The following is a 15621-nucleotide window of genomic DNA, read 5'->3' on the forward strand; positions in this document are numbered from 1 at the left end:
TAAATTCCCTGGTATACACAATGTCTTCAATAGCCAAATTACCCAAAGGAACTCTCTCTCAATTTTGTCCTCTAAGACTTTTGGCATGTTTATTGTTTACCTTAACTGTAAACATCTGCCCCAAGTTGCAGTGATTTGTTCATTTACTTGAAATGTTTTTGAGGAATGTCTTCATATAGCCATTTTTCCAACCTAACAAAGTTCCATGGTAGGTAACGCATGTAAGTACACAAACACTACATACACAGTCCATCAGTAAGTCCTAATATCTTGAATCCCCACACTTTTCCATGCTGATTTCCTCTCTAGTCCCTATTACCATTACCTCTCCCTGGGCTACTAAGACAGTTTGTATAGAGGGCTACTCACAATCTGTTTTTCCCTAGCAGACAGGCATAATGCTTTGAAAGTTAACCTTTCAAAGTTAACCTTCTGTCATCCACCAAGCATAAAACTATGGCTTTTATTACTCTTAGGATAAAGAATGATATTTATGACATGGCCTTTGTGACTAGGCATATAATTACATGTAGTTATTTTCTGTTGTTATTTACATTCTCATTTATATCCAGAGAATTATAATTATTCATAAAATATGAATAAATGTAATGGTAACTAACTACTAAGTTATATTGAAGATTAAGTAAATATGCGTAAAGTATATTAGTTCTTAGAATAAGGTCTAGTACATAGTAAGCAGTGATATATGTTAATTATCATTATCCTAAAATTACTATAAACAGTTAACACAAATCGTGTAGATTTAATTGGTTGATTTAAATATATTAAAAGGATGATTTTAACTGCACAAGTTTTAACCAACACACCAAATGTAGAACAAGTCCTCACTAAGGATGAGATTTCAAAATCGTGAGGTTATTGTCATTATTTTAATCCTTATAATCATATTAAAGAAGCATTTTAAATATATTTTGAGGTATCTGTCAAATAAATGGATAAACATGTTTACCGTAAAGTATAGAAAAGCAGATAAGCATATTGTTTAACATATTATACAAGACTAACTATATGAAGTATTTAATCTCTCTGGGTAAGAAGTGGGCCTAGATAATTCTATAAGACAGACTATATGTAGTAGCAAGTGTATGAAACTGTATCAGTGTTGTAGTTTAACCCTTTATTATTGTACTTCATGAGGTGATATTACCAGGGTGACCTTTGATCTTTTTTCTTTTTTTTTCTTCCTGAAATAGCAAGAAATTTGTCAACATCGATTGCTCACTACCATTAACAAACATCTCTTCTTATCTGTTACTGAACATCTCTTCTTATTCATCTTTATAGAACTCTTAAATATTAAGCATAGCTGAAATTCAGCAGAGTGTAGAATAAGATGCTATGAGAGTCTGTAGAGTTTGTGATGATGCAAAAATTATTTAAAATATCAAGAGATACATCTTAGAATAACTCTAATATTTCTACAATACATTTTTTTAAAATATGATACTATTTTCTCCTTGGCTATGGTGGAATTATGCCTTGTGTAGCTTACAATCAATCTTCAAGCATGTCTTAATCAACATTTCTATCCTCTGATTTTCTTCACTTTATATTTTGCCATATTTACCCTATGACATTTTCTTAATGAGGTTATTTTCTCTGCTGGACTAACATAAATTGCTTAATTAATTTCCCTCACATCATTAAAAGCAATGAACTCCATTAATGTTACTGAGACTGAATATAAATACAGTGTTAGAGAATTGAAATGATCATGAATCTCACTGTAGCAATTGCTTTGCATAAAACAGTCCAAACAGTGTTGGCCTACTTAGTGTAAGAGTTTCAACAATGAATCTCAGACATCTTGGGTTATGATCCAGAGTCCAGTACCTGTAGCTATAGCAGATATAGACTAATTGTTAACTCAATACAGATTTCATTGACTTTATCTGTATAAAAAGATAATTGTTAAATTTTAAAGAATCAGAGAAAAAGAAGATATCAAAAATGGTTTTAATGTTTGAAATTGAGGAATTAGTAGACTCCAGAGATTACCAACTTTAGGTAGGGTCACAAGATTGATAGATAGATCATTATTTTGCCAGTTAATCTGTATTTCAAGAAAGAAATTTTTTTTTAAAAAAACCTTATACACAAAAACAGAAAAAAATAAACTGGGCCTTTATTATGTTCTGGTATGTTACCTCTAAATGTACTTTGTGGAGAGTTTTATCAGGAATAGATGTTGAATTTTGTCGAATCTTTTGTTGTTGTTTTTATCTACGGAAATGGTCATAAGGTTTTTATCTCTTCTCTTCTTAAAGTGTTATATCATATTGATGGAGTTGTGAATACTGAACCACACTTATAACCCTGGAGTAAATCTCACTTGATCATGGTGAATGATTTTTTTTAAAGTATTGTTGAATTCAGTTTGCTAATATTTTCTTGAGAATTTTTGCGTACATGTTCATCGAAGACATTGACCTGTAGTTTTCTTTTTTTCTCATGTCTTTTGTCTGGTTTTGGTATCAGTGTAATGGTGGCCTCATACAATGAATTTGGAAACTTTCCTTTCTCCCCTATTTTCTTGGAATAGTTTGAGAAGAATAAGTATTAACTCTTCTTTAAATGTTTGGCAGAATTCACCTAAGAAGCCATCTGGTCCTGGACTTCTGTTTGTTGGAATTTTTTTTATTACTGATTCAAATTTCATTACTAGTAATTGGTCTGTTCAAATTTCCTATATCTTCCTGTTTCACTTTTGGAAGATTATATGGTTCTAGGAATTTATTCATTTTCCTAGGTTTCTAAGTTGTTGTTGTATAATTTTTTATAATAGACTCTTACAATCCTTTGTATTTTGTGATATCAGTTATTTCTTCATTTCTGATTTTCGTTTTTTGAGTCCTCCTTTTTTTTCTTAATGAGTCTGGCTAAAGTTTTGTCAATTTTGTTTATCTTTTCAAAGAATCTGCTCCTGGTTTCATTGATCCTTTCTACTGTTTCTGTTTTTTCTTTGTTTTGTTTTTTTTAGTCTCTATTTCATTTATTTTTGCTCTAATCTTTATTATTTCCTTTTTCTACTAACTTTGAATTTGTTCTTCTTTGTCTACCTCTTTTGTGGGTAAGGCTCATTAGTTAAATATTCTTTAAAAACATTGATTTAAAACACAATTAAATCTCTCAAAAATCATAAATATCAGGACAAGAAGGTAGCTCAGTCTCTTGAGCATCTGACTCAGTTTTGGCTCCGGTCGTGATCTCATGGGTCATGCGATCATGCCCTGTGTCAGGCTCTGTGCTCAATGGGGAGTCTGCTTGAAGATTCTCTCCCTCTGCTCCCATCCCCCTTGCTCACTCTCGAGTCAATAAATAAATCTTAAAAAAAATCATATTATATACCCAGGCCCTCTTAAGTATTACAACACTAGAAAAAATTATAGAACTGTGATTAAAGTTGTATGTGCTACTGTTCTTGCACACTGATTTACTCCTTTTTATCCTCATAGTCATTTAAATCCTACTGACATATAGAAATACTTACGTGTATATATCCAGGTTCAAGAAATAGAACACTGACTTAATGATTCTGAGGTGGCAAGTCTGGAGTGATTTTCAACTTATTTTTATTATGGGAAATAAATAGTTGTTTGAGTTTCCATATTAATTTACATTTAGGGTTTGATGGCTATTCTTACATAAATTACCAGGGAAATTCTATGTTTTGTAATGTCAGTGTTGGTAATGTGGAACTCAGATGTCTCAAGCCCATACCATTTATTCCATCCTGGGTCTCCAGTCCACTTCCTTCCCAAATTTACCAAGTCATATAGAGGGTGTTTGACCTCATTTCACTAATTATATCAGTATGTCTACTTAACAGTAGGCACTGAGAGAGTCTCAGAGTGCTCAAAAGGTGTTATTTCCCAGAATATGAGAAGCTAACTTTGTGTATTTCATTTCCATTTTGGTACATTTGGCTCATTCATTAGTTTGCTACTTTCCACATACCTGAAACCAGGCTTATTTCCCATCATCCCCTTATCTTTCAATGAGTTGTTTTATTTATAGTTTCACATATCTCTTCACTTAGCTAGAAAAAAATTGCATTTATACTATATAAAGCAATGTATAATTAATAAAAGAAACCAATGCCTGTGCATTATAGCATATACATATAATCATAACATAATTCTGTCTTAATATGGTTAAATTTTAATTAAGACTATTTTTGGTACTTTTTGTGTTTATTTACATTATTTGATTATCAGTCTGTTCTTACAACATTTTTGTACTCTTATTTGAGTAAGTTATAATGATTTTTTAGTATTGGATGCCAAATTAAAACAATCTGAACAGTGGGAGGCCCTATTGGCTTACTCTTTGTCCCTTCAAAATTATCTTAGAGATTTTTTACAGTTTTTTCACAATAAACACATAATCCAGATGTACTTTTTCTTACATCACAATATGGAATGAGCTACTAATAGTGGAAGTCTCTTTTAAAGAGAAATATTATTTCAGATAAAATTTTAGTGTTAGGGATATACAATAGATTTCTTTAATAAGCATTTACTGAGCATATATGATACAACATGGTTTTTTCATTCAAGGTACAACTAAATAAACTCCTTTTTCTCTTGATTTTATATTAAAGTAGAGTTCAAGTAGAATTATTTTATAACTCCTTTTTATTCTTGTTGCTATTGTTACATTTATATTATTATTGATTTTATCAGAATACTATATTCATTTTTATTTATAGCACATTATATATAAAGGGTTTAGTGTTATACTGTAATCTTAATATATTTGCATATTTTTATTTTTCAAGGAAAAAAATACATATTTTAGGGCTGAAGGTCGTAATTTCAATTTGTTTTTTTGTTTGTTTGTTTTTTTGTAAACTAGGACTTTACCCCAAAGAAAAATGTGTTAGCACTAATGTAGGCAATTACTTCGCTTGTCAAGGCATTTTGCTTCAAATTTCAGGGTAGCTCTGAAATATCTGGAAGAATTAGAAACTAATGATATGCCTTTTGGTGCAGCAACTTGACATGTTGATAGATTAGGTATTCCCAACAAACACCACTGTAATTACTCTGTAGTCACAAAGGTCAATGTGCAGATCTTTTTTGATCATGCTTCATGTCTTCTGCCTTGTTAAATCAGTAATTTATTATGGAATTCTTACCTTCAGAGATTGAAGCTCATCTCCTGTCCATTTATTGGTCTGACTATGCCTAGATAGCAAGTAACAATAGGAAGACACACACACACACACACACACACACACACACACACACACACACACACACACACGAAGGCTACCGGATATTTCTTTTTCTTTGTATTACTTTATATGTATTTGTTTACTTGTCTTGAATTTTGTTGGGGAGAAAGAGATAAAAGGAGATTGGCCATTGCATTGGTCCAAACTCAAAAACCGTAGAAAGATTTTCAGAAAGCAGCAATGAAATAATATAGTTAAGTCTTTTTTCCCTTTGTAGTTAATGAATTGATCCTTGGATAATGGTAAATGAGCTATTATAATTTTAAATTGTACAGTTTTGCCCAAATTATTCATAAATGGAAATCAGAGACAAAATTTTTACAATATGTCAGGTGTACTCTGAGGGTAAACAGTTTACCATCAGCTTTGCTGCTTAATTCCATTCATAGAACACTTGACATACATATAATTTTGAAAACTATTTTTTATTTTGTAACAGGAGGAAATTTGAGGGTGTTAAAATACTTTTGCTGGGGTTTATTTGAGTGGAATTAGTAACCAAACATAGTGGGAACAGGCAAACACGTACTCTGGTCTTCTCAGTTTTTCTCACTAACCAGCATATCATTTTAATTTCCCATTGTCTGAGTTTCTTTAGCCACAAAAGGTGGTTGCTGAGCTAGATTATATTTAATATCTTTTCATATTTGGTCATTTTACTTTTAAGTTTCCCTAGATCTCCTGGTGAAGGTAGCTCTGTAAGAGAAGAAAAGGCTGATTTAAGATGGTAAGATGATATTTTGGCTGTAGTGCAGAGTTAAAAAATATTGATTCTCAGTTTAACTTGTCAATTCTGTTTTATTTGTTCTACAATAAATAAGAGATAAACACACTAAATATATGTGGGGCCACAAAATATTGATCAATTAAAAGAAAAAAAAAGAAAGTTGTTATCTAATCAGTGTAACTGCCCAGCTCAGCCCTGGCTTAGATTATTACTGTTAAGAACTGTACTATTCCTGTATTTTTCCCTTAATCATAACTTTAATGATCTCAAGACCATATATATATTTTTCTTCTTAAAGTATTCAAGCTCCAACTCCATCTCAAATTAATAGCTTTGGAAACCTAATCATCCAACTATTTAATTACAAGTATTTCTCCTCTATATATTTCCATAATTATTTTTATCGCTCTAGGCTATTAAATACAAGGCCTTCAGATTTTGGCCTTTACTCACACATTGCACTTATACTTAATTCTAATACTAGGGAGTATTTTATGATCAAACTTGGCCTGAATCCATTAACATTGATCTTATCTTCATAAACCCAGAAATACATATTTACATTTAACCCAACATATGTGATAGAATAGAATATAGTGTGGATAGAGTGTGGCAAGTTTAGAGGGTAGCAAAGGAAATCTCAACCTTCATTAGCATGTGAAAGGAAAATTCTGTAAGTAAGTAGAACTAAGATGGCTCCTAGTAGACTAGCTGTACATGAGATCCAGATAAAATCTCCTTGAGCCCCCCAACCAATTTCATGGCCTATAAAAATCCAAATCTCCCCTGAAGATTTTTGCTAATTTTTTCAGTGCTTTTATTCTCCTGGCCTCCTCTACTTCTTGGGTGGTGACTTCTTTAACTGTCACTTTGAATGGAGTCATATCTTGCATCAAAAAGGCTAATGCATCTTTATGAAACCCACGTTTGTTGCTTCCTTGCTTCTTTTCTCTTCACCCTCTCCTTTTATTATGCAGAGTACCCTCTCCTTTTATTATGTTGAGTCTACATCTTTATTTGCATGCCCATGTAACTGAGGTACACAGCAGAAAAAAAAAATGTTCATTTGTGCAGTGCACTTGGGAACAGTGTTGTGCTTATGGATAATTTTCTTTTTACAGAGACTCTGTGTAAAGGGGATTTACTATTATACAGAGCCAGATCCAAACCTAAGCACAATGAGGGGAGAGAAGTTGTAGTAATAAACAGCCCTATATGATTTTAGGAGCCAATCCAAGAAGAATTCCTTCTGAGAGCAGTACCAAAGAAGAGATTTCTAACTGCTAAAAGTTAACATATACTACAATGACTAAATCTCAGTTTCCTAGTAGTTAGGTTTTCTAGAGGCATGCTGAGATTAAGATATTTGCATTGTATTCCATCACAAGATCTCAAAAGAAAAAGAACATGTTAACTATAATCAAAAATTGATCATTACTCCAATCATAATATTAGGTATTCTGTATTTCTCTTTAGGGAGGATACTTACTGCTTCATACTCACTGTAGTATATGGAATATAGGAGGGATTTGCTTTATTCTTAATTCTTTCATTCCACCCTCAGAATAAAGAATGACTGACAGGCTTGTGTTTCAGAAGAGGTCTTTCTCAGTTTGTGAGTTTTTATACCTAATTCCTAATCTTCCTTGTGAGCCTTCTACAATGACCTTGGGAGTAGAGTAATTGGATGCAGATTTACCATATGTCTGGGACTCCTAGAGAATCTAAACTGGAATTCAACCCTATACCTCAAAGTTGAAAAAAATTTTTAATTGTTGATCTGCTTCTTTCTCTCCTGTGTATGGTGACCTCCCTCCCCATCCACTGAACTGCCAAAGTTGAAACGGTGATGTGTTACATCTTTTCCAAAAATAACTTATCCTATTTAGATTTCAGGTAATTAGGTCACTTTGCAGCCTAAGATCTCAGTTGGACTTAAAATTTTTCTGTTTGTAGATTACCTTTATTTTTCTCATTTTTAGTGTTGAAGTGACATTGCTCTGCATATTCTAATGGAAGCAGAAGTTTCAAGCCATGCTTTCTTAAACAGTTATCTCACTTTGCAAATTATAAATTTCAGTATTTGTAAATATTAATATCAGGATATTTCTCACACTAAAATGCTTAAGAGAATACATATTTTAATATAAAGATAAGATGATCTCGTAAGTGAGGTATTATAATAAGTGATATTCCAACATCATAAGAAAACAAAATTTTGTAAGAATAGTAATCACATAAAGCATGAAAAATGACTCCTGAGCAAGATTCTGACATATACTACAACATGGTGCTAAAGGAAATAAGCCAGACACAAAAGAGCAAACATGGTGTAATTCCACTTACATGAGGTGCCTACAGTGGTCAAATTCATGGAGACAAGCAGAATGAGGAGTGCCAGGGTAGAGCTATTATGTAATGCGTACAGAGTTTCAGTTTAAGAAGTAGAAAAATTCTGGAAATGGATGGTGGTGATGGTTGCACAACAGTGCAATGTACTTGTCACTGAAATGTACACTGAAAGTGATTAAAATGCTAAATTTTATGTTTTACCATAATAAAACAAAAACAATTCAAGTTTGTCAAACCCATTGACAAGTGATTGTTTCTAAAGCTGAGATTAGGAAAATATAAGAAGAAATCAGAGCATCTTGTCAGAAAGTAATAAAGTGCTTAAAAAAAAAAGAACAAAGGAAAGTACAATGTCAAAAAGATAGAGAAGTTGGGCTGAAAACACTCCCAATAGCCAAATTTGGAACAATTTGAGCAATATGTAAATAACAATATTTGATTATAACCCAAATAATAAAATAAACATGCATGAACACACACTGATATAAATAAAGGATTAAATAAATGGATAAAATGGGGGGAGGAGATAATACTTCTTAGAGGAAAACCTCAATTAGTAAATATAAAAATAATGAAATACAAAAATACCACAATAATTATCACTTCAGGCAAAATCCACAAACCACACTTGAAGGTGAAAGTTTAAGGAGAAAGAATATTTTTATATTCTTAAAAGATATATTCCTCAATATATGTTTTATTACAATGGAAACAGAATAACATTATATTGGAGAAATACAGCAGATGCTGTAGAGTTTCTATTTTTTTTTCCTTTTTAATGCATACAAATATAATGTTCCCCCTGATGTTATTCACTGAGAATGGTACATCACCTCTGTTGTATTCTTCTCCAAAGTTCATAATTTCAACTGTTATTATAAAAAAACAAAACAAAACAAACTCTACAAATTGAGGGACTCTATAAAATTCTAAATCAATATTTTTCAAACTTGTCAAGATAAAGAAAACAAGGGAAGACTGAAGATCTGTCACAGATTAGAGGATGAAAAAATCAATGACAAATGAAATGTGACTACTGAATTGGATCCCAGAGTGGAAAAAAGATATTAGTGAAAATAATGGTGAAATATGAATAAATTATATAGTTTAGTTAATAACTAATTTCTTAGTTTCAATAATGGGTATGGAAGATGTTAAAATTAGGGAAAACTGAGTGAAGGGTATGGGGAATTCTGTACACTATTTTTGCAACTGTTCTGTTAGTCTACATTTATTTCAAAATAAACAGGTTTTAAAAAATGAATTTCACCCACTCATTAAGATAGGACTTTTGGGGGCAATCATTTCTCTATTTTGGGGGGGAGAGTAAATTTTTTTAGATATGTGAAAGCAACAAAACAGTATTTATTTACTTGAGTATATATTCATTAATTCTTTGGTATTCATTCATTCATCCATCTATCCATCCATTCATTCACTTAAGGGTATTCCAATATTCAGTTTTCCCCAAATTACTTAGGTTTTGCAACATGTAAATATTTTTAATTGATACTTTAATATAATATGTAACACAGTTTCTCATGTTAGATTCTTATATGCTTAAATTTTAAATATAGTATAAAATACATTTTCTCCTTTCAATAAGGACTACCTGGAAATATCACATTAACATTAGTTTGTTAAAGTCTAATTCTTGTCTTGACTGCTATTTGTGACTAATTTATTTTTAATAACCTACCAACCTTTATCAGTTATTATTGTTTTGTCATCATTTACTTTTCTTATTTTTCTTAAAATGCTCAGCAAATACAAATGAAACCTGAGGAACAATAGAGCAATCTAAAAGTAGTACTTTCTTTGCTCTTCTGTTTGTTTAGTTGCAGCCATTTCCAAAATGTTCGTAATGTGAGCTCAAAATCTACAATGAGACTATTAAAAGAAAAAAAAACCCTACTACTATTTATCCTCTAAGCAAACAAAAACAGATCTAATGCAAACATAGTTTCTTCTTTTCATTCCAATCATTGCAAATGATTCCAATCTTCAAAAAGCTTTCAGTCACTAATCTATCAGGCATGAAGTGTATTTAAACACCAAAATAAATGAATATATGAAAACGTTTCTTTGGGAATACAGAACCAACTGTTTATGTTGTGTACTTTGAGTCGATTTAAGAGTTGATTTCTGACTTGTTATATACATTCCCAAGGGCTGTAAGGCTACCCATCACTCTTCTTGACAAAGCAGTAAGAAATCTGACAGTTGTCAGAAAAGATTTCAGTGAGTGTCCTAAAAATAAAAGGAAAGAGTATACTCTTGATCTTCATTCAAGTGATCTCAGCTCTAGAAAGTGCCAGAAGAATGAATAGAAGTGATAGTTTCATTTTGAAATATACTGCTAATTGATATTAAAATTATAATAATTAAGTCTCTGGAGTAAACTTGAACCAAAACTGTAAAGTAAATGACTTCAACTTGGAGATTGTTGGGTTTTTTTGTCTTTAAAGATTTTATTTATTTATTTGAGAGAAAGTGAGAGCAAGAAAGTGAGAGAGAGAGAGAGAGAGAGCAAGCACACACAGAAGGAGAGGGAGAGGGAGAAGCAGGCTCCCCACTGAGCAGGGAGCCCCATGCAGGGCTGGATCGCAGGACTCTGGGATCGTGACCTGAGCAGGAAGCAGATGCTTAACTGATTGAGCCACCCAGGCACCCCTAAAGTTGGGAATCTTAAAGATTATTGTACATTGTTTTTTCATTCTACTGTGATTTCTAACTCTGCAAACTTTGTACCTACTAGTGCAACCCAACAACTCTATTCCTCATGTATGCCTTTGTGTGGAGACTGGACTTGTCCACTATTCCTTCTTTCCTTTTCTTCCTCTCCTCCTTCCTTCTGAAAAATGTATGAAATGCTGATTACACACTAGGCTCTAGGCTAAGAGAACATTGTGTATAAAATAGTCACAGCTCTTAATCACACACAAAATGTGTGGCTTATTATCTAGCAGATAAAAAAGACAATAAACAAATAAGTGTACAGACATCTCTTGTATTCTATGATGCATCTCCTTAGCTTGCCTCTGATATTAGCCTGTTAATGTAAGTTGTGGTACACAGCTCTGGTGAGACCTGACTTACCTGGTGCCGACACTCCCAATTCCTACACTTAGCATCTTGCCACATTTCTTCCTCAGTGCCTTCTGCAATACCACTATAATTATATTGGCCTCTGAGCACATGCTGTTAAAAAGGTTGGGGTGGGGGGCGCCTGGGTGGCTCAGTCGTTAAGTGTCTGCCTTCAGCTCAGGTCATGATCCCAGGGTCCTGAGATCGAGCCCCGCATCGGGCTCCCTGCTTGGTGGGAAGCCTGCTTCTCCCTCTCCCACTCCCCCTGCTTGTGTTCCCTCTCTTGTTGTCTCTCTCTCTGTCAAATAAATAAGTAAAATCTTAAAAAAAAAAAAAAAGTTTGGGGTGGGAGGTTGAAGCCCCTGTTAGCGATCCTCTCCTGCTGGAAGAAAGCAGCTAATAGAGAAAGGCTTTAGCCTTTCTCTATTAGGAAGTCAATTCTAGCAGGCATTTTGAATAATTATCAAGGGCTGCTAGTAGAACTGAGCATCTATAGTTTACTAATGTGAAATATATAATGCATCCTGATACAGAATTTTCTTTATCCCATGAATTGCTCACTTTATTCTATTATATCATTAGTTTTGATGACTAATCAATAAAAGGGTGTTACAACAGAGAAACATTTGTGGATTTTTCTGGGGGTGGGGAGGCTCGTGAGGAGTTAATTCTGTGGGCCTGAAATTGACCTGAGCAGCTTTTCTGCACAGGGCACAGGCAGGTGCTTAAATTATGAAATGCACTGGTTATTACAATGGGCCCTGTATTGAATTTTGGGATGGTTTGTTTAAGCTTGGCAGTAGTGATTATTAATAGCAGTTAGGTTGATAATTTTATACTTTCTGAGAATCCTGGAGGACTCTGCTATGGCACTTTTTACATAGCAAGAAATATGCCTACATTGCTAGAAAGGTGTAAGAAGTGCCAGCTAAGACTCTATTTCGAGCTTCCTGGTTCTACTGTTGTTATAAGACCACCTTGTGGTTTCTGATCAGACCAGAGAGAGAAAGCATGACAATTACGGTTCTTATAAAGCAAGAAAAATGAAAACTTGCATCTGTGATAAAATCATTCGTCAAGATGCATATTCTTAATGCTGTTTCTGTCTTTTATCTTTTTCCTAAATAAACCATAGGTTAATGAGCATTGACATTTTGGGTCCTATCAATCTTCTAACACTAAAACCCTGTCTAACTCCCAATGTTTTGCAGAGGAAATCATATTAATCAGTGAGGAAACTACATTATTTTTGTTGTTATTGCCATTAAGAACAAAGTATTCAATGTCATGTTGGTTTAACACTGAAGAAGGTATAGTGTAACTTTACATATTAACAGATTTAAAGAGACAAATCTTGTGATTGTCTCAATAGAAAAGTCATTTGAGGGGCGCCCAGGTGGCTCAGTCAGTTAAGCAGCTGCCTTTGGCTCAGGTCATGATCCCAGGGTCCTGGGATCAAGTCCCACATCGGGGTCCCCGCTCAGCAAGAACCTGCTTCTCCCTCTCCCTCTGCCTGCCACTCTGCCTCCTTTGCTCTCACTCTGTCTCTCTGTCAAATAAATAAATAAAATCGTGAAAAAAAGAAAAAGAAAAGGGCATTTGACAGAATTCAGTATTCATTCCTGAGAAAAGCTTTCAGCAAACTAGGAACTGAAAGAAACTTTCTCAACCCTAATAAGGGTCATTTATGTAAAACCTACAGCTGATATAATACTTAATATTGAAAAGCCATTATCAGGAATAAGACAATCATGTCCACGTTTACTACTTTTATATTCAACACTGTAGGGCCATAAGGTAGTGCGACATAGCTAGTGCAATAAGACAAGGGAAAACAGCATCCAGATTGGTAATAGAGACATGAAATTCATGTTTAACATGGAATGTTGACACGATTGACTATGTAGAAAATGTAATGGAAACTAAAATAACATGCTAGAATTATTGAGTAAGGTTTTAGAAGACAAATAACTGGAAAAATATATTTCTCTATACTATCAGTGAACAACCAGAATTGAAGCAATAAAAACATCAAAATTAAATATAATTAGCAATAAATCTGACAAAAATGTTACATTTGTACACTAAAAATGGGAAAACATTGTTGAAAGTCACTAAAGATCTCAGTAAAAGGAGAAATATACTTTGAGGTTGACTATCAATATATTTAAGATGTAAAATTTCTCAAACTGTAGACATAATGCATTCCCAATCAAATATCAAACAGGTTTTTTTTTCCTAGAATTAACAAGGTGATTATAAAAGTCAAATAGAAATGCAAAGAACTGGATTAACCAAAGGTCTAAAAACACAACCTACTCTCAAGACTCATTATAACTCTAGAATTATCAAGAAAGTATGGAATTGGAGTCAAGGCAAATGAAAAGACTTGCAGAATAAAATAGAGAGTGCAGGATTAGACTTACATGTACATTGACAACTGATTTTACAAATGTGCAAAGTATACTCAAGAGAGAATGAATAGTCTTTTTGACAGATGTTACTGAGATTATGATATATTTTAAAAAAAAACCTTTGATAAATGTTTTATGCCACATGCAAAAATTAATTCAGATTGGATCATATATAAAAAGTGAAATCCTAAAATTATGGAATTTTCTGAAGAAATCTTAAGAGAAAATCTTTGTGACACTGGGTTAGGCAAATATTTCTTAGATATAACAACAAAAGCATATTCCATAGAAGAGAATTTGATACATTGGACTTTGTGAAAAGTAAAAGCTTCTGCTTTTCACAAGTCACTGTTAAGAAAGCAGAAACACTACAGACTCGGAGGATATTTTTTGCAAATCCTGTATCTGATGAAAGATCTACAAAGAGCCCTCAAAAGTCAATAACAAGGAAAAAAAATTAAAAACACTTAAATAGCTACTTCAAAGAAGGTAGAGATTTCCAGTAAATATATGAAAAGATGTTCAAAATCATTGATTAGTAAGGAAGCACAAAGCAAAACCACGATGTCACTAGATCCCTATTGTAATGGCTCAATTTAAAAAAAGAAAGAAAAAGAAAAAAGAATTGACCATATCAAGTGTGGCAAGGATATGGAGGATCTGAGAGACTTACACGCTCTTGGTGAGAATGTAAAATGGCTCTTCTGCACTTGCACTGGTGGTGGTGGCAGCAGGTGCACCCTCTGGGTGAAGAATATTGCCTGTGAGTTGGTGGACTGGTACCTGTCCGGAAATGCTTTGCCAGCAACCACATCATGGTCACCAAGGATCACGCGTCCGTCTAGATGAATGTGGCTGAGGTTGACAAGATGACAGGCAGTTTCAATAACCAGGTTAAAACCACAGCTACCTGGGCGCCATTTGCAGGAGAGAGGAGTCAAATGACTCCATCCTCTGACTAGCAAAGGCCATGGGCAGCATTTCAAAGAACTTCTGACTGGAGAGGATCATGGATGTGGAATATTTGTCACAAATAAATAGCAACTCCTCCCCACCCAAAAAAGAAAGAAAATGTAAATGGCACATCCACTTCGGAAAACTCTTTGCTTGTTTTTGTGTTTACTATCGAAAACAGCCTTTCCACTCCTAGGTATTTTTCCAAGAGAAAAGCTTATTTATCTGTGTATATAAAGACTAGTACAGAAATGTTCTTAGCATCTTTATTTGTAATAGTCATAAATAAGGAACGATCTATTAACAGGTAAGTAGATAAAAAATTATAGTGTAGTCATACAACAGAATGCTACTCAGCAATAAAAACATAAATATGATACATGTGTTACTTCTTTATTATGCTGAATGAAAGAAACCAGGCATAGAAGAGGATATACTTGGGGCACTCGGTGGCTCAGTGGGTTAAGCATCTACCTTCCATTTGGGTCATGATCTCAGGGTCTTGGGATTGAGACCAGCTTTGGGCTCCCTGCTCAGCTGGGAGTCTGCTTTTCTCTCTCCCTCTGCTCTTCCCTGTCCCACTTATGTTCCCTCCCTCTCAAATAAATAAATAAAATCTTTAAAAAAAAAGAATAGTATATATTTAACTTGATTTATATAAAACTAAAACTAAAAAGTGCAAAGTAATATATTGTGACATATTTTACAATTCATATACTGTTATCATTTTGTTTTAGAAAGTTAACTACATTTTAAAGTTATTAAAATAAGTAAAAATAGATCTTTAACTTTAACTTCATTTTTAGCATTATAAGAGCTCTGCATAT

General features: G+C 33.3%; 1 pseudogene; it reads left to right on the top strand.

The window, feature by feature from the left end:
- The first annotated feature begins 14491 nt into the window (after window positions 1-14491).
- On the top strand, window positions 14492-14837 carry LOC112825292 (small ribosomal subunit protein eS21 pseudogene; annotated as a pseudogene).
- Window positions 14838-15621: the final 784 nt, after the last annotated feature.

The sequence above is a fragment of the Callorhinus ursinus genome, unplaced genomic scaffold (genome assembly GCF_003265705.2).
Source record: "Callorhinus ursinus isolate GAN/ISIS: 27379988/994484 unplaced genomic scaffold, GSC_fseal_2.0 scaffold12, whole genome shotgun sequence".
NCBI lineage: Eukaryota > Metazoa > Chordata > Mammalia > Carnivora > Otariidae > Callorhinus > Callorhinus ursinus.